Below are 24527 nucleotides of genomic sequence, written 5' to 3' on the forward strand. Positions count from 1 at the left end.
CAGCATTTGCAGAATTCATTGTTCTTACTGTCCAGCACACTGTTCTTACTGTTCAGCATGTGCAAAGCTCACTGTTCTTATTCAGCATGAGCAGAATTCACTGTTCTTACGATTCAGCATGTGCAGAGTTCACTGTTCTTATTCAACATAAGCAGAGTTCACTGTCCTTACGATTCAGCATGTGCAGAGTTCACTATTCTGATTCAGCATGAATAGAGTTCACTGTTCTGATTCAGCATGAACAGAGTTCATTGTCCTTACGATTCAGCATGTGCAGAGTTCACTGTTCTTCGATGGAATCAATCCATCATGCAAAGCATTCCTTCTGAGAATAGAGAGAGAGGTGATTAGAGGGAGCAAGCTCTACCTCCGTGCTTGAGTCAGAGACGTAGAAGTACTCTCCATGGCTGGTTTTCTTGCAGCAATCTGCCCTCAGCTCCTCAAAACTTCATTCGCCCATCTGCCCCTTATGTCTATTACGTTTTTTTAAAATATTCTCTCTCTCTCTCTCTCTCTCTCTTTTGGGAATTTGTGCCACATGGCATACATGTAACAATTTTTCCGTTTAAACCCTCCGGTCTAAAATTCTCCATGATTGGTGCAAAATTTGATCTCGGCACAGACCAGAGAATTAATCCTCGTATAAAAACGAAGACAATGATGTGAACAGATTCTGGGGTTCAAAAATAGTAACTCCCTAAATATTAGGGATGGTGACCCTTGCATTCCTCAAGTTGTTCTGTGTAACTTTTATCATTGCGACAACATCAAAAGAGTAATGTGGCTCAGTTAAATAGTGCATGTGGAAGGCAAGAAGAATGTAGTTGCAGATGCTTTATCTCGCAAACCACAGGTGTCAACTGTTTCAATTTCTTATCACCATGAATTGGATGATATGAAAGAGCAGTATGCTGATGATGAAGATTTCTCTGAAATCTATGAATAGTTGATCAATGGCCAACATCATGACCATTATGTGTTCAAAGAAGGCTTTATCATGATGCATGGAAAACTATGCGTTACAAAACAGCTAAGGCCAAAAGTTTTATTAGAAAGTCATGCTCCACCGTATGCAGGACATTGTGGTATTGATGCTACAGTCAAAGCGGTAGAGACTTTATCAATGGCCAACATCATGACCATTATGTGTTCAAAGAAGGCTTTATCATGATGCATGGAAAACTATGCGTTACAAAACAGCTAAGGCCAAAAGTTTTATTAGAAAGTCATGCTCCACCGTATGCAGGACATTGTAGTATTGATGCTACAGTCAAAGCGGTAGAGACTTTCTTCTATTGGCCAGCCTTGAGATCTAATATTGATGCATATGTCAGATCTTGCCTTGTATGTCAAAAGGTCAAATTTGATAGATAGAAGGCACCAAGGTTATTGCAACTATTGCCTATTTCGGAAGGGCCATGGGAAAGTATTGCCATGGATTTCATTTTTGATCTTCCAAGAACTTCTTCAGGGAATGATGGAATGTGGACTATCATTTGCAGATTTAGTAAACATGCACATTTCATTCCTGTAAGGAAAAAGATTAAGTCAGAACACATGGTAAAGATATTTATGCAAAATATCTTCAAGTACCATGGAATGCCATGGTCAATTGTCAGTGATAGAGACCCAAGAATGACTAGCTTGTTTTGGAAAGCATTGTTTGAAAACATGGGCACCACGCTGAAATTTTCATTTTCTTTCCATCCACAAACTGATGGACAGTTTGAAGAAGCAAATTCGACTGTTTTAGATTTACTAAAGTGTTATGTTTCAGATCATAAGACTTCTTGGGAACACTACTTGCCATTGGTTGAGTATACATAGAATAATACAGTGCACTCATCTATTGGCAAAGCACCTTTTGAGATTGTGGAAGGTGGAAAGAAATTGCCTCCCATTTGGCGGACAAAAGATAATATCTTTGAAGCAGATCGTTATGTAAAAGATTGGGAAGAAGCATATAAAAAGGTCAAGTATGCCCTAGAAGAGTCACAAGCTAAAAAGAAAAGAGTTGCTGATAGTCATCGTCGGGAGCTCTTGTTCAAAAAGGATGATTGGGTCTTATTGCGTTTTGAAAAGGCACGTTTGAGAAAACAGAAGGGCAAGGAACGTTTGTTTCCAAAGTTGAGTATGCGTTATTATGGCCCTTTCCAAGTCTTAGAGAAGATCAATGACGTAGCATATAGGCTGAAATTGCCAGAGAATTGGAAAATTCATAATGCATTCCATGTGAACCTACTGAGGCCTTTTATTAGTGAACTGCCAGAAGATTTAGTTCAAGAGGAATAGCTTGAAGTAGAGGAACTAGATGAGATTCTAGTTCTTGAGCAGATCCTGATACATAAGGATAGGAAAGTGAAAGGTAGAGTTATGAGAAGATTTTTAGTGAAGTTCAAGAACTATTCACCAATGGATGCCAAATGGATGGAAGAGGCTGAATTGGCAGATTCGCCTGAGTTATTGTAACTTTACCGAGAAGCTTTCTTACTGGAATCGACATTGACTTAGAATGCTTTTTGAAGCAATGTACATTCTCTATTGTACAGTTGAATATTGTATCTCATTGAATGAAATCTCAGTGCTTTGAAGTTGTATTTGTTACACTTCAGTTGAATGAATATGCATGTTGTGACACTAATAGTTCGCGCATACGTGCTATCGCCCTGTGTTGCATCCGGAAACATGTATATTAGAAAGGCTCCTAATAATCATAGTTGGATACAGGATGTAATCCTCCATCTATGTGAGACTTAAACTTGCGATGACACAAATGGTAGTGAGGAAATTCCTATCATCGCCCCGTGTCATCTGTTAGCAAGTGATACGTGCGATGGCATTAATAACATGGAGAATCTTGTTATCGCCCTGTGTCATCCGTTAGCATCTGTGGCATGCAATCGAGGTCGCTTGCTTCTTTCAAGAGGGGGGTATGTCACCAAGTGGTGATATTGTTTACAGTTGCTTTTTTTATTTACTTATATAAACATTTTATTTTTCTTTTCTTTTGTTGCTGTTGCTTTTTACCCCCAGAGTTCTCTTGGAATAAGCAGGATCTTTGCATGGCCAGAAGAGGTAGCCATTGAGACAAATTGGACTAATGGTTTGTCTGAGCCTTAGTCCTAGTTCCATATTGAATGGGCACTGAAGAATAGAATGCCAGTGGTTTGGGATTGTGTGCTTAGCCACTAGAGATGGTGCAGCACAATGAGCCTAGCCAAGATAGAAGATGCACATGTGAGAATGCTCACGGAATAAAAGTCACTGTAACTGAGCCACATTACACTTTTGATGTGGTCGCAATGATAAAAGTTGCACAGAACAACTTGAGGAATGCAGGGGTCACCATCCCTAAAATTTAGGGAGTTACTATTTTTGGACCCCAGAATTTGTTCACGTCATTGTCTTTGCTTTTACACGAGGATTAATTCTCTGGTCTGTGCCGAGGTTGAATTTTGCACCGATCATGGAGAATTTTAGACCGGAAGGTTTAAACGGGAAAATTGTTACATGTATGCCATGTGGCACAAATTCCCAAAAGAGAGAGAGAGAGCATTAAAAAAAAAAACGTAATAGGCATAAGGGGCAGATGGGAGAATGAAGTTTTGAGGAGCTGAGAGTAGATTGTTGCGAGAAAACCAGCCATGGAGAGTACTTCTACGTTTGTGACTCAAGCATGGAGGTAGAGCTTGCTTCCTTTGATCACCTCTCTCTCTATTCTCAGAAGGAATGCTTTGCATGATGGTCTGGTTCCATCGAAGAACAACGAACTCTGCACATGCTGAATCGTAAGGACAGTGAACTCTGTTCATGCTGAATAAGAACAGTGAACTCCGCACATGCTGAATCGTAAGAATAGTGAACTTTGCTCATGCTGAATAAGAACAATGAACTCTGCACATGCTGAACAGTAAAAATAGTGTGCTGGACAGTAAGAACAATGAATTCTGCACATGCTGGACAGTATGGGATGTTGATCTGGACATGCTGTACTGTTCCTATGCAGCTGGGATTTACTTAGAAGAGATGAAAACCAACTGCTCACAGGTTATGTATTTTGGAACATTACCATTTTTTTGGGTAATTTTCTATCTTTTAATTGTTAAAGAAATACCGAGAGGGGCGCCGGTCTTCGGGGCCAATCTGGTGTTGAGCGAGGGAGAGAGGTCTCTGTTTATGTATGTGTATGTAACGTCTAGGTGTTAATTGAAGGAACTACCGCTTTATGTGAGTCATAGACCGGTTGCAGGATGTTTGAGGCTAGCCTAAATTTAGGCAAAAATCATATAAATGGTGGAGGATCCTTACAGGAGAAAAGGGGATTGCAGAAGATTGGGCTTAATTTAAAAGGACTTATATACAATTGAAAGAAATTGGGAGGATTGGGAATGATAAATAGGATTGCTTGCATTTATGATGTAAGCCTCATTGAGAGGAAATCCAAATCAAAGGGGTTTGATCCTTCATAGCCATGGGGGGAAAGAAAGAAATCCATGTAGTACAAACCTTAGCTATCTCAGGGTTTGAAAAGTATACACTAGTAGAGATTGGGTGGGGGGTGCTATACCTCCCCTTCTTAGAGGTCACCCATCCCAGTGTTGTTCACGCTAGTGCACACTTAACTAGAAGATTTCCACGAATTAGACTAGGCATCTAGTCCCCAAAACCTTAAGGTGATGGATGACCTCTAGTCTATCCATTTATAAAAATCTTCCTCTATTGGCCTGGGATTCAAACTCAGTCTCAACACATCATTGCTCCACCAAGTGTGAGTTGGTTTTCTCCAGCATGGATCGCATTTCCAACAACCTCTCCTCAAGGCATACCTTGGTTGAGATCCTAGTGCCACCCAAGTTCACCAACTTCAGCTTTTATACCATATTAGAAATTGGGTGAAGAGTGTTATACCTCTCTTTCCCAAGAGGTCAAAACAACACCAATGTGCGTTTAAGTAGAAGATTCCCACAAACTGGACTAGCCATCTACCCCCCCTTAAGGTGATGGATGACATCTAGTCTATCCAATTATGGAAATCATTCTTTATTGATGTAGGATTTAGAGCTAGTCTCAACACATGGCCACTCCACCAATAGCAAGTTGGTTTTCTCTAGCAAGTGTGGATTGCATTTCACGGAGATTTTGCATAGAGGCAACACACATTAGTGTTGCGTGTCAACACCCACGCAGTAATCTATATTTGGCTTGCATGAATTAGTAAGAATATAAGGATTTGTTCTAAGGGACCAGGTTAGAGTTATGATAGATAATATTCAAATTGGAAATCAAGGTTCAAGGTTATGATAGATAACATTCAATTTGGAAATCAAGGTTTAAGGTTATGAACTTTTTAAAGGGATGATGTTGTAACTCGTCTTATCAAAACTTCGATGAAGGTTGACTTGACAAAGGAGACTTGTGACATCTTGACAAGTAAAAACCTTGACACAACCTATTGATGATGGCAAAGCGTGACCTAACAATTTCAATTACTTGCATGTGACATGTTGCTGTTTGAACAAGCATTGAGACCCGCTGCCTTGCTTGTTGTCCCCCTGGTAGACATCCCGCCCTTCTTCCTATGCCATTCCCTCTTGCTTGCCTTGCCTACTTGTGCCACTAGTCATGCGCCCCTCTTGCCAAACAAATTACCACCCTACTTGTTTGAGCCACTAGTCTTCTTGGGCCCCATTGGCCCTATTGTTTGCCAAGTAGGATTGCCTGTTGCCTTCTATCAGCAGCCAACCCCACCATCATCAACCTTGCTTGCTCTCGCTACTCAGCTTGCTATCTTGCTTGTTTTGAGATTGCCACCCTACCTGACTAGCCAACCACTCAGCTTGCCGTCATGGCAGCCACCCATCCCACTGTACCCTTGCACAATGCTGTGACTTAGCCCCACCACTCAACATAACCTCCTATCACATGTAGTCACCTGGTCTTTCTAGCTTGTTGAAGGGCTCAAGACCTATAATGGATGCATCTTCAGCTCCCTCTTCCGCCCTAGTAGCCTTTGTGCCATTCCTCAACCAAGTTGCTTTAGTCTCCCCAATTTCCACACAACCCCCCTTGCGTTCAAATCACCATGATAGAGCTTGGTAGTAGTTGACTAGGAAGTGCCAACATTAGATACAAGAAGCTAGCAAGACACACGAGATTGTAGCTGGTCCTCCACCACCCACCACGGGCTCTAGTGCAATCCCGCACACTTCTATGGTGGACGATGCCTTCATGTTGATTTGTTTTGCTCCAAACAAAGCTTGTACTCAAGTGTCCTCTTTGGCCTGCACATTGGTTGGAGATTGCCCCCCATTTGCATCCGAAAGGACTCCGTCCAGGCAACTCCATCAGCACATTGGCTAGGGTCAAACAAGTATTGCCCTATAGGAAAGGGATGCTTTAGGCTTCAGCTCATCTCACTTGAGTAGATGATAGCACTTGTTGACATAGTCTTGGAGGGCCAACACAGGTACCCATTTGTTAGAGTCCTTGCACCTATAGAGTCCTTACATACCTTCCCCAAGATTGTTAGGATACCCTTTGTTTACTAGTCTCATATATAGGACTCCATGGCTAGTGCTTTGCTTTGCAGGATGATCGGACATCTAGGGGTGGGATACTCGAGGACATAACAGTGGTAGGCCACTTTCAGGGACGGGGGAGATGGTAGACCTAGGTTGTGGAGGAGCGAGGTAGAGTGCCAATGACAATGCAATGCTAGATAGAGGAGAAGATAGCACCAACGAGAGTGAGAACATGTAGATGAGGAACAGGGTTGAGAGCAAAGAGGCCTGGAGCCATAGAGATAGCTGGAGGGGTGTTGGAGAGTGGTCAGACATGATACTTTGGTAGTCATTGTGGCACCACCTCAATCTCGTATAGTACCTCGAAACACTCTTATGGCCAAATAGGAGCTAGAGATCCCATAGCCTCAGGCATCACAGAGTTCAAGCCCTTGTTCTCGACAACCATTCCCTAGTTGGAATGTTCTAGCCCCATTCCCCTTGTAAAGAATGGGTTGGCAAGGACACAAAGGCCACAAAAGCTAAGTGTTCGCACAAGGGGAATGGGTTGGCTGGGATACAAAGGCTACAAAAACTGAGAGTCTCTCTCTCTCTCTCTCTCTCTCTCTTTCTCTCGTATAAAAGGTAATTGTATTAATTACGAAAATAGTGCAAGATTACAAGATATAGATGACTCTAGGCCATTGTGTGTAAAATTAGAGACATCACAATGAAGGTTCAAGGAAGCTGAGTGACTAGATAGGGGCAGAAGAAATTGCAGTATGCCAAGCAAGCAAATCATATCTAGGGAGTATATCTGTTAACTCAATCAAGTATAGCTGCCAATGAAGAAGCCCTTTCAATCAGGCTATATGGCTGTGCGCGCTTGATGAAGCACAAAACATGAATGCATTCCTCATGGTCTATGTATGCCAAGAACCCCAGAAGTGCAAGAAAGGAAAGAGTACTTTCATATCTACCTGCATGGGGTTCACAAACTTGGGATATCCAAAGACCTAGGAAGCACTGGTAGGCCAACCATTGGTAACCAAATGGCAGATAGTAGTGACTAAACCTTCCTTGGAACCAAGCAAGGAAGGAACCAATGGCAGGAGTTTTCAACATATGTCTGACAAAAAAAGTAGCAACTATTGGAAATCCTTCGCTGGAAGAGCGTGGAGGCAAGAGGAAGTGCACCGATCATTATTTGCCAATAAAAACCTTGGATTTGGAAAGGCGTTTTGTTAAGCCAGCTTGTTATCACCATAGATTTCCACCATGCTTAGCCTTTTGGGAGACCCTAGGTGGTATTGACGTTCTGGACAAGGCAATCCTTATCACGAATAAGCAAATGATATATTTGATTCATGGAAGCACGATCCAAAAGGAATCTACCATTAATCAACCAATCCTGCCAAGGGTTCTCTTGGTCCAAAGAGGGGAGAGGTTGCATGGTTTGTAAAGAGGTGGAGATGGCATTCCACAAATTGCGGCAACCTCAAGGGACATGAAAGTAGCATCGAGCCAATCTGAAGGATATAATGGCCCCACTAACAAGTAGAAGAGCATCAATAATAGTGACAAGTCCCAAGCATGCCATCCTATTCAACATCAGCCTTTGTTCCTCTTTGCCTTGCTAAGAGAGTAGCTTCGAAACCGTCAGCACATTTGCTCTCAGGAATTTAGGTGCCTCGTGATCCAAAGGTGCGTGCCAAGAAGATTTAGCAAGGACTGATCTCTAGGAGTTGACCAAATGATTCAATAGCATAGAAGACTTCAAATGGATAGGCTGTTTGGCACCATGAGGTAAAATTCCTGCTGCTCCCATGCTTGATATCTTGAGTCTCAAGGAAAAATTTGGCAATCAAGGACTAGGGTTGCCTACCCTCACACAAGGTCTGGAACAATGACCAATGAAGAGTAATTATATGCGTCTCCAAATCTAGAACAATGGCATCACCCATTCTTTTGGGAGTGCAAACATGATGCCAGGAGATCCAAGAGATACCCATCCGAGTACAATCTTTTTTCCAAAGCAAAAACCGGATGGGTTGAGCGATTTGCTGTGAATGAGAGTTCGGTCAAGGGAGCAAGGGAAGGTGAAAAATTATATTATTGGTATCATGATTGTCTATGCTATTTTTAATCTTATGTGGAAAGGCCAAGCTTGTGATTTCCAATACACAAACTTATCCATGATGCACAAGGAGATCCAATCTATTTGCACTTTGGGCGAAACTTGCACTCCAAAAGGATAGCCCAAGTGCTTGAAAACAGAGCCTTTAAGCACCACCTCACCTTGCCATCCCAAGGCTTGAAGATCACACTTAGTGCAACTTATAAGGGCTGACTTAGATGCATTAATGTGTAGTCTTGAGGCAAGGACGAATAAGTCCCTTATGGCAGCCTTAACAAACATGAAGGTGTTGCTCGCCAAGGCCGAACCCACCAACTGTTCCTACGAAGGGCGAGAGATTTATGCACCAAAATAGCAATCTCGAAACATCAAGCATACATTATAGAATTTATTGTTTGCTATTCAAAGTAGAATAATTCTATTCTATGTGAAACAAAGAATAGAAAATTGGATAGGATCAACTCTATGAATGCCCAAATTTATAGATCTCGTCGTGCTCTTTGTTTCTAGCTATAGAATGCCTAAATCTAATACCGTATGCAAAAGTTATGGCCAAAATCTGACAATGCTATCAAGCTACCATAGTTGTCCAGGACTTCTACAACATGCTCTGTATCCACTCAGAAATGGATAAAATGGCTACTCATTAGCTCATAATCACTCAACAAGGCTCACTTAAGCCTTGGGAAGTTCCTTAACAAGTGTGGAGCAAGTTGGAACAAGCCACACCTCACCATTGGCCGCTAGATGAGACAACATTGTCAAGATGGGGTGAGTGGCCAAGGCAAAGAACAAAGGACTCAGCAGGAAATTGTGCCTAACTGATCGATGAAGGGGGAAGTGTGTTATGGCACCACCATTGATTAGAACTCTTGACAAGGAATCCGTGTTGATAGTATTGATAAGTGAAGACTCAAACCAAAATCCATGCCTTGCATCAATAGACCCAAGAAAGACCATTCTAAATGATCAAAGGCTTTTCCCAAGTCCAATTGAATGACCACCATTTCTTGCTTCATGTATTGAGCATAATCTATTCCCATTTGGACATTCAAGATGTTGTGCAGAATATTGTGCCCTTTGATAAATCCATACTAGGTAGGGTGAATAAATATCCGGAAGATATTCATGTAGTCTGTTAACTAGGAATTTGATAAAGATCTTATACACAGAGCCCATCAAGGAGATTGGTTGCCAATGCTTCAAGGTTGAGGGGACAACACTTTAGGAATCAATTTAATCAGATCCTTCTTTTAAGAGGGCGGCATGTGTTCAGTTGCCCAAATCTGCTGGTATAAGGATGTCAAAGGTGCAGCCAAGTGAGTGGCATAGGTCTTAAAAAACTCATTGGTGATACCATCCCACTATGGGCTATTGTCTTTAGGCAAATGCAAGAGGACATTTGTGACCTCATCTTGTGTAATGTCCGTATCCAAAGTGTTGGCAATCTCTGATATAACTTGATCTTTAACCAGACTACAAAATAATGAACGGGCCGCACTGATTGCGTGAGAAATAGAGGACTGCGAACCAAGCAAGTCCATGGAATAGGTTTTGTACATTTGCACGATTCCTCGCAGATTTGTGATCATTTCATTGTCGGAAGTGCTTATGCAGACCACATTCTCTCTAGCAAAGGAGGCATGAAGGCCGCGATAAAACTTATGCGACTGACAATTCTTATTATGTAGACCCTCTGACAATGTAGCAAGTTTGACCTGTTGGTATGATCTCTTTTGAAAATTATCAACAAGTTGTGCCAACCTTGTGGAGATGAAAAGAAAAAGGGGTTCTTGTAGCAAAGCCATCAAAACATAATGTGTCAGAGCCAGGAGTTTCTTGGCAGCTTGCAACCTTTGCTTGCATAGGGTGGCATGATGTATTCCATATTGCTTGGCGATGGTTTGCACATTGCATATCAACTGATTGAGGGGAGCTGCCCCTTTGGATGGAAGATCCAATAAAAATTGATGTGGCAATTGTTGCATGTAGCGCTTTGCACATTGCATATCAACCGATCGAGGGGAGTTGCCCCTTTGGATGGAAGATCCAATATAAATTGATGTGGCAATTGTTGCATGTAGCCATCAAATATCTCATGGCAAAGGGAGGAGGAGTTGAAATGCAATGGGAGCTTGTTTAGAAGGGCTTGAAAAGGACCCACTGGATGCGTATGCATCTCAAGTACCAAGGGAAGTTATAAGAGAGAACATAGCCATGCAATACCCTGATTTCCAAAACCTCTAGTAAAAAGGAATCATCATGTATAATGTAGAGCCGATCCAAGTAGCTCCAGGTTTCGAGGTCTTGCACCGAATGGAGAGTGTAGCTGTGGTCTAGGGGAGATAGCCAAGACTAGAGATCTTGTTTCAAAACTGCTGAAGCAAAGGCATTCTAGTCTTGGCATTCTAGGCCACCCATGAGTCCATGTCTTGAAGTTGAATGCAATGGGTCCACATACGTTTAAATCTCTGATGATGAATCTAGGCCTTCCAAGGGAGAGGGATGCTGTCAAGTGGCAAGTTGCAATGACCAGGCACATCATTAGGAGCATAGAGATCCACTAGCCATAACACTTTCCTTTCATATGTGATTTCCACAACTATAAATCTGCCAGATGCATCCCTCTTGATCACTCCTGATTGAAATTTCTCTCTGACAATTAGCAATAGATTGGAATTGGCTTGTTGAAACCCCTGCATAAAAAAGCTTGAAGCTGCTTGAAGCTGTTGAAGCAAACACACCAACAGTCGGGACTTTGAACGGACTTCTATTCTTTCAGATGCTGCAACTCACGTTGGCGACAATCTCTCACCTTGTCTCTCACGCTCCGCTCTAACTAACCAAGCATTCTCCTCTCCAACCCAAGGAAGCAAGAACACAAGACTAGCTCGAGTTGTAGTGAACTCACCTAACTTACCTTTCAAAGGCTCGAAGATAGTTCCACGACCACGATCAACACGATCCGATGCCATCGCTCCTTCGCATCCACCACCAAGCACACCAACGAGTCGAAGAGCTAGTAGAGACGACGAGAAAAGCAAGAAGACGACGAAGAGCTTCACCTTCCCTCAGTCCCTCGCTCAACACATCTCTCACTCTCTCCCTCTCAGTCACTCTCAACACAATGGAAGCAAGATGATAGAATAGAAAGATTGAATGGTTGCACTAATAGAGCTTCTGCAGCATGAATGTGCCAAAGGGGGTGAATACAATTGAGACCTCCCACCCTTATATAGACATAGAATTAGGGTTAGGGTTGGCGCCCCTTTTGCGTTTAGGGTTAGGGTTAGGGTTTGCACCCCTTTTGCGTTTAGGGTTAGGGTTAGGGTTTGCGCCCCTTTTGCGTTTAGGGTTTCCACAACTGTGAATTAGGGTTTGCACCCTCTTTGGGCATCCTACCCACATAGTGGGCTTTAGGCCGGTCAATCCTTGAAACATGCTTGAACCTTAGCCTAAATAGACCAAGCCTACACTATTCTAATTACAATTACATATGTGCAACCCGTGCAACACATGCGGGTGCGACAAATACAACTACGGGTGATAAATACAATGTGCACGGGAGTGAGCCCGGCTCTCACAAAATAATACAACCATGATAGTCTGATGATGTCCATGAGTAAAAAGTAATACACAAGTGCCCAAAGTAATACAATGAAGCTTCACAAAATAGTAATCCACCAAAAAATAGTATCCAGCACTTGCGCTTTCTGCAGCCTTCTCAAAATACCGTTAACATTATTTCCCCCCTAGACGAGTGCCAGTCCGATGGCACTCACGTCGTAGGTAGCATGCTATAGCTTGCACCGAAGACGCGGAATGCTGGGAACAGTCCTGATCAAGTAGTTGTCCTGATGGAGAAGAAATGGATGTGGCTGATGAAGAACGGTGGTTGTTGAAGATGAGGATGTTGCCTGCTGCGGGTGGTACAAATGATGTTGCTCAAATTGTGGTAGATGGTGAAACTGATGGTATTGCTGGTGACAAATCCTGTAAAAGTTGGCTATGTTGAAGATACACTTGATTGTTGATCCTTCTGATGAATAGAACTTGAATGGTCATTGGAAAATGGAATAGAGGTCGTAGAAGATGGGAGATGCAATGTTGATGTAGAAGTGATGCGCATGATTCTCCACAACTCGAATACCTGCAAAGTAAAACCTCACATGCAGTCACTCCCTAGGGAAAAAGTGCGAGTCTTCTGATCGTGCACAGGACATATGATGATGTTGGTTTGGGAGATGGGTCGAATTCCAGGCAAGCCTGAAGTGTTGTCCCACACTTGAGGACCCAAAACCGTGAATAGGTTATGGTGCAAATACTATAGTGTGTGCACATGCATACATAGTCTAATACATAGGTAGAAGACTTCTTCATGGGTGCTTCTGTTGATGATGATGCTCGATGATGAGGAAGCAAGGGAGCTTGATCTGATGAAGATGGAAAGAATGGTAGGTACTGAGAAAAAAAAGGTTGTTGTTGAAGATGCAAGGGAGACACCTAAGTGGGATAGATAAAGGAATTCTTGAAGCGCATGGTTCTCCACTGGATCAACCACATGTGGTAGGTAACCTGAGGTGATGTGGTGTTATTGAGATAAATGAAGTAGAAATGAAAAGTGCAGGTGACTCAGGGAGACAGGTCTAACCTAGGCGAGCCGAGACTCCCTAGGTATGTCCTGACCTTGATGTGCCCTAAGCAAATGTGTGGGGAAATGGAAAAAGGGCTAGGGGGTTAGAGACGGAGCCCGACCAAAGCCACTGGACGCATCCAACTTGAGGACCCCTAGGTGCAGTGCAGTGCATGTGAGTGCATATATATATATATATATATATATATACATTTTTTTTTTGCTTTCTCTTTTTTTTTTTTTTTCCCCATCATGTGATGCACAAGGGAGTCACTCCTTAGGAAGTGGCTGCAAGGTAAGTGAAAGACACCCTTTGCTCAAAAGATATGGCTTAAGTAAGGTTCGGAGATAAATGGGTGATTCTGGATAAAAAGAAGACAGCTCGAACAAGAAGTCTTGCCATGGCAATGCGGTCAATCCCTGTGTTGATGTCGAAGAATAAGGGCGGCAGGCCATCCTCATAGGGAGTCCGTGGCTGCTGTAAGAGCTTGACTATGAGGCGGAGATAATTGCAAGTGACTATGAAGGCAGGATCGGGGCAATTTGAGTAGAGTTTAAGGAAACTGTCAAAAGAGGGTAGCAGATCACGCAACTGGAAGTGATAGATATCACTCTCATGCGGAGCATTGATATTGGGAATTTTGGGAAAGTTATGCCTGCCATGCTTCTTAGCATCATAGTTTCTGCCATACCTTCTCGGATAGGGGCAATGGAGTACATTTGTCTTCCGATTTGAGTAGCAAAAGGCGGAATGGGCCATTTCATCCGCTTCAAGGATAGGATATCGCCATTCTGGTTGAAGCTTCCACACCTCTCGTGGCTTCTCGGTGAGATACTTCCTCTTGTTCTTCTCCTTGGGAATCTTACTAGCTCCTTTCAAAGCCGACCTATCCTGTTTCTTCAACCACTTCTTAGCAATCTTCTCTCCCACTTTAATAAGCTTTTGCACTGTACTGACTGGTAAGGGTGTTCTGAATTTGGCATCTCCATAGACATTGAAATAAAAAATGATGGTCTCCTCCCTCGTCTGCTTCTCATGATAGGTCTTAATGGGCTCATCTAGATCCTCTCTCTGTGCCTCGATGCCTTGCATGTCAATGGAATACTCTGGCACATCTTGAGGGGTAGCCCTAAGAATGTGAACCATCCTATCAAAGCGCTCTTGGACCTCAAGTTCCTTGTCTGACACTGTTGGGGGTACCTGTATTTCCTCAGTAGCTCCATCTTCCTGCTCAGCAAAATCTTGAGGATCCATATAATCCTCAGAAGGAACCATATCTTCAAAAGGCTCTACTGCAATAGGGTCTTCAACAAGTGTCTCATATTGTAAGTCACATGGCTCAGTAGATGTTGGCTGCATCATTTCTACATCCCTCAATTCTTGATCATTATAGCCCATGTCATGCAAATGATCAATCATCTGGCTGCTAGTTGGGTCTGAGGTCAACAACATGAGCTCCTTACCCTGGTCAAAAGCGGCTAAGGCACCGGTAGCAATTCCCAACTGAGCTTTGAGTTCCTCCACATCATCGGTGCTTTTGGATGATAAAGTGCAAATGGCCTGATGATAAAGCCCTTGTTGTAATGATAGTGCATGTTGATAGGTAGTTGCATGAAGCTTAAACTGGCATTCCTTGTGAAGGGAATGAGCCAAGTCTGTGAGTAGCTGTTGTAACATCTCCTCGTAAGCTCTGTTAGCTTTTTCCTCAACTTGATTGACAGCAGTAGTCAGACTCATTGCAATTGTATCTTGCAACCCTGTAAAGGCTATCTTCATCTGCGTCTGAGTCCGATGTGCTTCTGACAACTCTTTGGTGAGAGTTGATGTCCTTGCCTTTTCCTCCTTTAACTGAACCACAAGATCTGCAACCTGAGCACAGAGAATTTCTTCCCTTTTCCTCAACCTCAACTTCTTGCAATTGTTCCCTTAGCCCCTCCATCTCCTTATTGTTCTCCACAATCTGAGTCTGTAAGTCGTGTAACTGCTGGGCTGAGTGTTTCAAAAATTCTTGATGAGATGATCTCTCTGCCTCATACTTCTTTTGTAATTCCAATTTTTCCAGAATTGCTTGATCCTTGTCCTGTTTCAACTTTTCACATAAGAGCTCTAATGTGGTAAGACCATCCAAATTCGCTGATGATACGGTAACTTCCTTGGCTGACCTTGGGCAAGTGGTTGTGCACCAAGGTCGGTGTCGGGTCGTCCAAAGGTGTTAGGGCCAATTGTTGAGGCCAAGGGAAGTATGCTATTGATGCCATGTGGTTGCAAATTATCCTTGGCTTCTTCAGCACTAATCTCAGCTTGAGCCTCTTCCACCCAATTCTTTACTTTGCTAATCAACTTAAGTTGATGCTCAGGATCGGGGTATTCACCTACTTTGGCTGAAGCAACCATTTCTGTGTGTGGAGCAGACGTGGCTTGCTCAGCACTCGAGGCAACTGCGGGAACTGAAGTCACCCCGTCACTCTTGAGTTTGAGAGCAGCATGCTTAGTTTTCTTCTTTGCATTCTTCTTTCCAATGATAGAGCCAGTAGCTAGAGATGGGCCAGGGATACTGATGCCACCCTGCTTAGCTTGTGCTCGGGTAATGGCATTAATCGGAATGGGAATCACATCCTCATCTTTTAGCATTTCTACTACAAAGAGAGTCAAGGGAACAGTGGGAACAATAGCTTTGCTAGAGCTAGCTTTCCGCTTCGGGCAATTGGAATACATGTGAGTGATTCCACACTCAGGACACCTTTGATCAGATTCGTTCTCCTTTGATTGTCCTTGTTTTTGCGGGCAACGTGTGGAGATGTGACCAGGTTGGCCACAAGTCCAGCAGGCAAGAGTCTCGCGGGGTTGTATCAAGCCGCGCCCTCGACCCCGTCCCAACATCATGATCGGGATTGGTCTATAGTCCATGAGCACCACATTTCCTTCTTCGTCATAAGAGACAAATGGGTTGGTATAATCATCGTCCTCAACGGGCTCTTCAACATAGTGGACAGGGGGATCACTAGGTGGGTGAGTTATGATAGGGCTCGGAGGCCGTGGGATGCCGGATGGGTTAATGCCAGCTCGAGGAGCTACAGGTCTATGGTCAGGAGGAGCAGGAAGAGCCATCTGCTGAGGTATGGGTTATGGAAACCCACGATTTGCGTAGGGTGCAGCATAGGGAAGCCGCCTAGGTGCTCTACAAGTAGAAGCTTCGTGACCAAACCGCCCACAATTTGTGCAGGTCCTACTCTGTCGAGAGCATTCGGATGGCAAGTGATCACCGCCGCAATGTATGCACTGCACGTTTTGTCGGTACGGTCGAGGCTGCCTGAATGAGTCGATCATTTTTAAGAGCTCTTGCTGTTGTTTCATCACATCAGCCATGAAATGCTGAGTCTGTGTGTTTCCTATCTCAAGTTTGCCTCTACTAGATTGGGATTCAGATTCTATGCTTTTTCCTTTCTTGTCGCGAGTTCTCTCCTTGTGTAGGTCTTCTATGCGGATTGCTTCATCTAAGACTCCATTGAGATTTGCTCGATCTAGCACGGAATTGCTAGCCAGTGCCTCATAGATCTTTTCATCACGGATACCCTTGATGAAAGCCTTCGTGACTGCTTTAGCAGCTGGTTTTTCAGCTACTAGTGGGATTCTCTTGTAGAGGCCTTTTAATCGAGACACATAGTCTCTCAAGCTCTCTTCGTCGTGTTGTTCAATATTCATGAGTCGGACAATTAAATTGTCCCCGTATCCTGCCTTGGCAAATCGCTTTATGAAGAGAGTCTTAAGAGCTGCGAAGGAAGCCTTCTCAGCTGGATCGAGGCTAGTAAACCAAGTACGACCCTTCTCGCCCATGCAAAGCCCAAAGGCTTGAGCCTGCTTGGCATCGCCTATAGGGTTATTGGCCTCGCAAACTTGCTCAAATTGCTCTATGAAGCTGTATGGGTCGTCGCCAGCACGATACTTATCAATTTGCTTGGCCACTAGGGGAACTTTGGCTTGGTCTTGTTGGGCAGGTGTATTACCCATCCCAGTAAGCAGTGTTTGAGCCATGTGAGCTCCCACAGTGAGCAAGTCGGTATGATCAAAGAGCCTGCGTTGGACGAGGTCCGTTAAAGTATTAGTGGATGATCCTGATGTTCCAGCATTCAGCAACATGTGCTTGATCCCATCTAGTTCGGTTTTCATGTTCAAAAGTTCTTGCTTTGTGTCCATGGTGTGTTCGAGGATCTTGCTAAAAGTACTAGTTCCTTGGTCTTTGAGGATCATGAGTTTTTCCTCAAGGTTTGCTGGGGAGAGTCGAGCACGATCAAAACGTGCAGCTATTTGGTAGCTATCCAAGGACTCTCGGACATCTTGTGGAAGAGAGTCTAAAAATGTTGCTTCATCCATTGTGAAGGTTGTTGGGACAGTAAGAGTCTCGGGGCTAGGGCTCCGCTCCCTAGGAGGAGAGAGGATCACCTTGCCGTTTCGCAAGCGCATACAACTAAATCAATGAGAGGTTAACCTAGGTCTTAGCAATGGTCCTCAGTGAATGATGGTTCAAATGTTTCAGAACGTCCGAATTGGTTGTTTTGTTGAGTTGTTGAGTGGGAGTGAAAAGTACCTGAAGGGTTCTCTCAATATTGGTCAAATACACACATTCTCTTCATCCTTTCCATTTTTAAAGAAAAACACACGAAGTATGAAATCAAGCTTTCTTCCTTTCAAATACAATGTGCATGGGGACAAGCAATTCCGCCAAGTATCACAACCAGGTCATGATGACAATCAGGTCATGATGACAATATGGCAAGTAAGGATGGCACTTGATACCAATACTTAAAGCAAGAGGTTCAAATTTAGAATGTGAGTAAAACAAGTAGGAGTGAAGCTTAAGGCATAGGTTAAGAGACTATGGGTGGGAATGTCAGTGAGAGTTAAGAGAGGATGAGTGAGTAGGGATGAGTGAGAGATGAGTGTGGAGAAGTAAGTGGGGGATTAGTGAGAGAGGAGTATGAGTGAGGGGTGATTGGTGCAAGTGATAATTAGGGTTTGTGAGGGATTAGGGTTGGGGTGGTACTAGTGAGTGATAAGAGGTGGTGCAAGTGAATAAGGTGCTAGGTGGGTGCGAATGAGGTGGTGCGAATGAGTGTGACCTAGGTGGTGCGAATGAGGTGGTGCGAATGAGTATGACCTAGGTGGTGCGAATGAGGTGGTGCGAATGCGAATGAGGTGGTGCGAATGCGAATGACCTAGGTGGTGCGAATGAGTATGACCTAGGTGGTGCGAATGAGTATGACCTAGTGCAAATGAGATGGTGCGAATGAGTATGACCTAGGTGGTGCGAATGAGTGTGAGCTAGGTGGTGCAAATGAGGTGGCGCGAATGAGTATGACCTAGGTGGTGCGAATGAGGTGGTGCGAATGCGAACGAGGTGGTGCGAATGAGTGTGACCTAGGTGGTGCGAATGAGGTGGTGCGAATGAGTATGACCTAGGTGGTGCGAATGAGGTGTTGCGAATGCGAACGAGGTGGTGCGAATGAGTGTGACCTAGGTGGTGTGAATGAGTATGACCTAGTGCAAATGAGGTGGTGCGAGTTGTAAGATTGTGCAAACCCTAGGCGGTTCAAGGATGGTGGTGCGAGTAAGTGAGGTGGTGCGAGTTGATGTGTTAGAGCAAGGGTGAGAAAAAAAAAAGAGAAAAATAAATAAATAAATAAATAAATATATATATCTCTTTCCTATTCCCCTACCGACCCTTCTGGCCGACTTCCCTACTTATTCTCATTAATCCGCTTCTCCTTCTCAACTGCTTCCACTTCCCTTCTCTCCTAGTCTTCTTCCTCAACTTCTCATATTCTCCTACGCTTCCTCTTCTTCGTACTCTTATCTTCTTCTATCCCCTTTTTCTTATTCTTCTTATTCACCTTCTTCCCCTCTTTCTTCCACTTCTCTTATTCTTCTTCCTCACTCCTTACTTTCTTCTTCTCTTGTTTTTCTATCCTCCTCTTCTTCTTCTTCTTCTATCGTTCTTCTATCTCAATCCTTGCATCTTCTTCTTCTTCTTCTTCTTCTTCTTCTTCTTCTTGTATTCTTCTTCTCTTCTTCTTACTCTTCTTCTTCTAGCTCTCTTCCTCACTACCTCTTGCCCTTCCTTTTTCTCTATTTCACCCTTTTTTTCATCTATCTCTTCTTCTTCCCAACCATCTTCTATCTACTTCTTCTTGGCCTTCTTTGCTTTTTCCTTCCTCTACCTCACAAGCCAAGAACTTTAGAAGACGAGTACAAAGGCAAGCAGTATATTTGGTTAGATCTCAACCATAAACATGTATGTAACCAATGACAAAAGCAAGAACGATGAACCCTCATCTCCCAACGTTCCCACACAAGATGTCCAACAACAAGAAGAGCGCTTTAAGTTTTGAGTTTTGAGTTTTGAGTTTTGTGTTTTCTTGTGTTTTTGTGTTTTTGAGTTTATGGTTTGTGTTTTCTTCTATTCTACCCTATTCCAATCTCAATCCAACAAACTGGTTCCTTCCGATTTGGCCCTTCCTAACCTAGCCGCATGGGTTTCGGAAGCTAGCCACAAACCTGGACGATCGGAACCACATCGATTCTATCCACGCCCATGCACAAGCCTCCTATTCCGCCACACGGTGGGAGTGTGAGAACCTCGGCGGTTGCACCATCCTAAGTCCTGGCAACGGAACCAAAATGTTGAAGCAAACGCACCAACAGTCGGGACTTTGAACGGACTTCTATTCTTTCAGAAGCTGCAACTCACGTTGGCGACAATCTCTCACCTTGTCTCTCACGCTCCGCTCTAACTAACCAAGCATTCTCCTCTCCAACCCAAGGAAGCAAGAACACAAGACTAGCTCGAGTTGTAGTGAACTCACCTAACTTACCTTTCAAAGGCTCGAAGATAGTTCCACGACCACGATCAACACGATCCGATGCCATCGCTCCTTCGCATCCACCACCAAGCACACCAACGAGTCGAAGAGCTAGTAGAGACGACGAGAAAAGCAAGAAGACGACGAAGAGCTTCACCTTCCCTCAGTCCCTCGCTCAACACATCTCTCACTCTCTCCCTCTCAGTCACTCTCAACACAATGGAAGCAAGATGATAGAATAGAAAGATTGAATGGTTGCACTAACAGAGCTTCCGCAGCATGAATGTGCCAAAGGGGGTGAATACAACTGAGACCTCCCACCCTTATATAGACATAGAATTAGGGTTAGGGTTGGCGCCCCTTTTGCGTTTAGGGTTAGGGTTAGGGTTTGCACCCCTTTTGCGTTTAGGGTTAGGGTTAGGGTTTGCGCCCCTTTTGCGTTTAGGGTTTCCACAACTGTGAATTAGGGTTTGCACTCTCTTTGGGCATCCTACCCACATAGTGGGCTTTAGGCCGGTCAATCCTTGAAACATGCTTGAACCTTAGCCTAAATAGACCAAGCCTACACTATTCTAATCACAATTACATGTGCGCAACCCATGGAACACATGCGGGTGCGACAAATACAACTACGGGTGATAAATACAATGTGCACGGGAGTGAGCCCGGCTCTCACAAAATAATACAACCATGATAGTCTGATGATGTCCATGAGTAAAAAGTAATACACAAGTGCCCAAAGTAATACAATGAAGCTCCACAAAATAGTAATCCACCAAAAAATAGTATCCAGCACTTGCGCTTTCTGCAGCCTTCTCAAAATACCGTTAACACCATGATAGTGTAGGATTCTCCTTGCTTCTTTGTGACTTTTATGCTCTGTCACACACAAAACATCCTAGGCATTAGAGTGTAAGGCTTGCCACATAGCATGCTACTTACCACATGAACTAATACCTCGAACATTCCATGTGCCGATTTTCATGATGAGATAGGGGATCAAGGGTGGGGTTGCAGGCGCCTCTCTAGAACTTTACTTGCCAAAACAGCCAGAACATCCTCATTTGGAAAATTTGCCAACACAATGAAGGCATTTATCCCATTACTATGTGCTTTTGAGGTTGAGGGCTGATCCACATCAATTGTGCTAATGTGTGGGTATCTGTGGTCCCATGGAGTAATGACCTTACCACGCCTGTCAAAGGCCAAACGCTGAGGGGGACACATGTCATGACTCTTGTTGTGCCTTAGGATTAGGGGTTGCCTTGAAGCTTGACAGTGCACCACCGGCACCTTGGGACAGAAGCCTATCCTTATGATGTGCATAAGTACGCAGGGCATTCTATGTGTCCTCCAAAGATCCAATGTTCTGAATATCACTTGAATTTTTTCCTTTTCTCAACTGCATCTCTTGCCAGCCATGAGCATCATTAGTGAGGGGTGAAAGCACTTGTTTACCTTTGCCCAGATTTGCCTCTACGGATTGAGCATCTATATGCATAGCTGTTGAACAGCAGGATTTGCCCCTTCCACCGGGGAGGTGTCTATGCACTTGGAATGCTTGACAAGGGTCTCTCTCGTGGTAGAGCATTTTGCATTGGCCCCTATCTTGTCAAATATCTTCCATAGAGCTGTATATGAGGGATTTCCAGCAAGTTGGTGTGACCACACAATAGTGCTGATTTTTAAGAGCGGAGATCAATTGGCCGCTAACAACTACCACACTATTATGAGTGGCCATATGCTAGCGAAGATATATGCCTCTATTGTCGAGCATGAGTTGAGTTGGTGGGCTGCTGAAACAAAGGGGATATGGTTTGTAGGACAAGCTGGCTTCCGCCAAGGATACAATACATTAGACCATATATTCACATTGAGGGCCTTGGTTGAGGAGGGACGATCATGAAGGCAAAAAATCTATTGTTGTTTCGTGGATTTCCGCAAAGATTTTGATATGGTACCACATGCAAGACTCAAGCAGAGGTTGTGAATCATTGGGATCCTAGAGGATATGCAGTGGTGTATTTATACATTGTATGAGATAGTGTGACAGGTAGAGTACGAGTGCCTGGAGGCATAACAGACTCAGTGTTTGAAAGGTGAGAAGGATCAAAGCTTGCTTGGAAGAGCTATAGCGGGAGAGCAAGAGCAAGAAAGAGAGAGACACAAAATGGGAACTCCAACAGTCACAATGTGTGACCGGGCCTTTCTTTATTCAAACTGTCACTAAAAGAATAAAGAATAAAGTGACAGTGACGGGTGTCCACCACCTGCAGTGTGTAGTGGTGGGTACTCTGAGTGTCCTCCCACTTAAAGACGAATCTGCCCCAGTGAGGAGTGAAAACAAAAAAGAAAAAGACAGTACAATGCACACATGTACAACATGATAAGGAAATAAGTCATCTCATCCAATGCCCATCAATCTCCTGAGGAAGGCAAAGCGCTCAGTAGTGAGGCTTTTCGTGAGCAGATCTCCAGGATTTTCGTTAGTGGAGATCTTGACAAGGTCAACAGACATGTCCTCCACGACCCCACATAAGAAGTGATACCTCACCTCAATGTGTTTCATCTTCGCATGGAAGATCGGATTCTATGCTAGCTGAATAGCACTCATAGAATCCGAATGCAACGTAGGTATAGAATCAATTCCAAGGTCATGAACCAAACGGCCCAACCATATGGCCTCCTTGCAAGCCTCAGTGGCTGCAACATACTCGGCCTTAGTGGTAGAGGGAGCCGTACACTCTTGAACCCTTGACATCCAAGAGACAGCACCTCCAGCATAGGTGAATACATAGCCAGAAGTGGACTTCCTACTATCTGCATAATCGGAGTCTGTGTACCCCACAACTCCTGTATCCTGGCTGTCATAGCAAATACACATATCTGCTGTATCCTTCAGGTATCTCATGATACCCTTTACAGCATCCCAATGTTTCTTGCCAAGTGTAGCCATATAGCGTACCACAACACCAAATGCAAAGGCAATATTTGGACAAGTGGCTATCATGGCATACATCAAACTGCCCACGGCTGATGCATAAGGGATCTTGGCCATCTCGGCTTTCTGTTCATCTATCTGCGGACAATCGGCCTGTGAAACCTCCACATAAGAAGGTAATGGACAGCCAATAGGCTTGACGTCTTGTATGCGGAAACACTCAAGGACTTTATGAATGTACTCTCTTTGTGAGAGGTAGAGTAGTCCCTGATGCCTGCTTAATGCGCATACCAAGAAAATCCTTAATCTCAAAGCTCTTCTTTATTTAAGATTTAAGAGCATCCAGCTCATCATGAGCTTTCCTTGCTATCAGTATATCATCCACATAAAGTACTAAAATAAGCAATGAGCCATCACGGGCTGTCTTTGTGTAAAGACACGGATCCATAGCACTCCTGCTGTAGCCCTGTGACTGCATAAAGGCATCAAACTTATGATACCACTCCCTAGGTGCTTGCTTCAAGCCATAAATACTTTTCTTCAACTTGCACACAGGTGCTCCCTGCTAGGTTCTGCAAAGCCCTTAGATTGCTCCATGTATATCTCATCATGCAAATCTCCATGCAAGAATGCAGTCTTGACATCCATTTGATACATGTCCAAGTCAAACTGCGCGACTAAGGCCAAAATCAAGCGTAGGGTGGTCATCTTGACCACAGGAGAAAATAACTTTATCAAAGTCAACTCCATGCTTGTATTTAAAACCCTTAGCAACAAGTCTTGCTTTATAAGCCGGCTTGGGGTTGCCAGGGGTACTTTTTAGTTTGTACACCCATTTGCATGGCAAAGCCTTCTTGTCGTTAAGCAATGCAATCAAATCCCAAGTCATATTTTTATACAGGGAGTCCATCTCAGACTGCATAGCCGTCTCCCAAGAGTGACTGTCACCCCTGCGCATAGCCTCATTATAGGTGAGAGGCTATCCTGCATCTGTAACCAAGACATAATGCATTGAGGACTCAAATCTATCAGGTGGACATCTAGCTCTAGTAGACCGTCTCACTGTAGGCTCTGCTGCATGCTAAGTATCTTGTCCAACAATCTGGCCATGTGTATCAACTACTGCTACAGGCTGTCCAACTGGTTGTGTAGGAGCACGTGGCTCCTCTTGGAATATAACCATGCGTATCTCTATCACCTTCTCAGGTTGCCTATACATCTTGTCTTCATGGAAAACTACATCATGATTGCGGATGAATTTCCATGCTTGTGGATCCCAGAGGCGGTAACCCATCTTACTTGCATCTCCATAGCCAACGAAAATTCATTTGACACTCTTAGGATCCAACTTAGTACGCTTGTCTTTGGGCACATGGCAGAACGCTTCACATCCAAAGACACGCAGATGCGCATAAGGCGGAGGTTTCCCTGTCCATATCTCGTGTGCAACTTGGAAAT

The 24527-nt window shown here is 43.9% G+C and overlaps 1 protein-coding gene across 6 annotated transcripts in view; it reads left to right on the top strand.

Moving 5' to 3' along the window:
- Positions 1-24527, top strand: part of LOC148015886 (putative LRR receptor-like serine/threonine-protein kinase At1g63430) — a 143824-nt gene that overhangs the window by 24908 nt on the left and 94389 nt on the right. The window lies entirely within an intron of this gene.

Source organism: Lygodium microphyllum, chromosome 23 (assembly GCF_053477565.2).
Source record: "Lygodium microphyllum isolate KBCC chromosome 23, Lygodium_microphyllum_v1.1.10, whole genome shotgun sequence".
NCBI lineage: Eukaryota > Viridiplantae > Streptophyta > Polypodiopsida > Schizaeales > Lygodiaceae > Lygodium > Lygodium microphyllum.